The sequence below is a fragment of the Neophocaena asiaeorientalis genome, unplaced genomic scaffold, assembly GCF_003031525.2.
Source record: "Neophocaena asiaeorientalis asiaeorientalis breed wild unplaced genomic scaffold, Neophocaena_asiaeorientalis_V1.1 scaffold124, whole genome shotgun sequence".
NCBI lineage: Eukaryota > Metazoa > Chordata > Mammalia > Artiodactyla > Phocoenidae > Neophocaena > Neophocaena asiaeorientalis.
This window is the reverse complement of record NW_020174135.1, coordinates 14,128,839-14,131,357: the sequence shown is the minus strand read 5'-3', so window position 1 is coordinate 14,131,357 and position 2,519 is coordinate 14,128,839. Positions and strand designations below refer to the sequence as shown.

At 32.6% G+C, this 2,519-nt stretch overlaps 1 pseudogene; it reads left to right on the top strand.

Moving 5' to 3' along the window:
* Window positions 1-936, top strand: part of LOC112406151 (glutamate decarboxylase 1-like) — a 43,564-nt pseudogene extending 42,628 nt beyond the window's left edge.
* Window positions 937-2,519: the final 1,583 nt, after the last annotated feature.

Genomic DNA, 2,519 nt, shown 5'->3' with positions numbered 1-2,519 from the left:
TGTGTGTGTGTAAATATATATATATATATATATATATATGTATGTATAAATATGCCCTGCCATATATAAAAACTTATGGGAAAGTTAAGTAATGGAGAGCATCTGTAGCATTTTAAAGGTAAACTGCAGGAGTAGAAGTTTCGGGAAGAGGAACACATTCAATAGTTATAGAATGCCCTCCTCTTCCTTTCCCAGTCTCAGTACCACTTTGTCTTATAATAATAACCCAAGGGCGTAATGTGATCTAATGTCAGGTGCATGGTATTGTTTTAGGAGCTGTGCAAGACAATTAAACAGATAGAATTTGTCTCTGTAAAATTTAAAAAGAAACTATGTTTTGCTGCAAAACAGTGACCTTGTAGAAAAACTCAAGATGTATCGCAATGATTCAAAGAGCGGAAGTTAGAATACCAAAAGATACTACTCCTTTTCCATTTTCTATTTCATTTTACCTCTCCCAGATACTTCTACTTGAATTGCCACATAAATAAAATGTCACACAACCTCCTTTAATGTATTCTAGCACACTTGCATTATTTTGTGAGTTTGGTAATCGTGAATCATGGAGTAACAAGAGCTACAGTATGAATACAGAACGTGCTGCCTTTTCTCTGTACTAAGCTGCTTCTTAAAAATTATCCCTGACAGTTTTAAATTGCCTGCAATTTACTTCAAGCTAATGATAGTTATGTAGCCATCTAAGATGTGGAACAGTATTTACTTGTAAAATTTCCTTTTAATGATATTTGCATTTATACACAGATTGCTCCAAAGATTAAAGCACAAATGACAGAGGAAGGCACAGCCATGCTAAACTACCAGCCTTATGGGGACAAAGTAAATTTTTTTCGAATGGTCTTTTCTAATCCTGCCACAAGACAAACTGATGTTGACTATGTTATTGATGAAATTGAAAGACTTGGGAAAGATTTATGATACTGCAATGTGATTTTGAATACCAAAACTAAACACCGACTTTAAAGATTTACTGCTGAAGATAATAAGAAAGGAATATTATAAATGATATTCTTTCTTCAGAACGTTTGATTCTCTTTTATCCTATGTTATACAAGATGAATAAAGAACAGTGGGTCATTGAAGATTGATAGATAGATAGATAATAGATTCAATTTTGTTTATGTATTTGTTGTTTTCATTAATTCAGTGAAAGATTATTGGAAATCCATTAACTGCCAGGGACTTTTCTTGGTGTGTTAGAATACGTCAGTAAATAAGAAAGACAAAAATCCTACCTCTTGTAAAGAAAGAAGTTCCATTGTGAACATTTGGTAAGTTAACATGTATTTACATGCTTGAATTCGTTGCATAAAGCCTTCCCGAGGTGAAATCATTTTCAGTAACATATGGTAGTGTTCTGTTTCTGGAAAAAATAAAATACTTGCGATGTTTCTCTATTTCAATAAATCAGATGAACAAAACGTTCTGCATTTTGGAGCAGAGAGTCAGGGAAGAGAATGACAAGGGCTGACATATTTGCCTTTTGGTCCCTGCATTTTTATTTAGAAGGAACTGTGGCTTCTACCAACCTTCTATGCAATGATTTAATTCATTTTTTTCTGCAATGCCATTTTTAATGTCTCTGAAGGTCAACAACAGTGGCAACCTTTTTAATAATCCCCCAAAGTATATTGGCCATAGCTCACAAAATGGAATCAGGTAGCTCCACAGTGATGATAAAATTAGTATTTTTCAGCTCCTTTTTTGAGATAATAGAGTTAACATTGAGCACTTACGGTATGCTAAGAATCTTAACTTGCATGGTTTCGTTTATTTCTCTCAATATTACGATTTAAAGTGATTTATTATCCCCATTTCATGAATGAGAAGATGAAGATTTAAAGAATTTAAATAATGTGTCTAACAGCATGCTGCTGATAAGTAATAAAACCCAAATTTGACGCTAGCCAGGACTTTTCTCAAGTGTGTATGACAAAGAGCCTGCTAAATGCCTTGATGCAATTCACATACGCTACTACCAGTCGAGCCATTTGTCAAGTCACTTGAGTAATGCAGATCTCTTTCCTCTTCTCTGAAATAGGAATAATAATTGTGCCTATACTGCAGGGATGTTGCTAGAATAAAATAAAGTAATTGTGTTAAATATTTTTTAAAACTTTGAATCACTCTGTGTTAGTTTTATTCTTTCACAATGTGTACATATAGCAAATCATCATTATGCACGCTTTAAATATCTTACAATTTTAATTGTCAATTATAATACAATAAAGCTGAAAAAAATTAAAAGATATTTTCTCAATATAGGAAAAAATCAAATAATTTTGTAACTTCGAAGAGAGCTGAGACCTTAAAAATTATTACATGATGAGAAAAATAAATGGAAATATAGAATTGAATTTAGAGAAAAATACAGAGAAGAATAGGATTTAATATAGTATATATATAACTCCTTCTTTGTAGCCCATTAACAATTATTTCCCACCAATAGACAAACAGGAAGGCAGACCCAATAAGAGCTCTGTAGTCTTGGCTGTGTATAG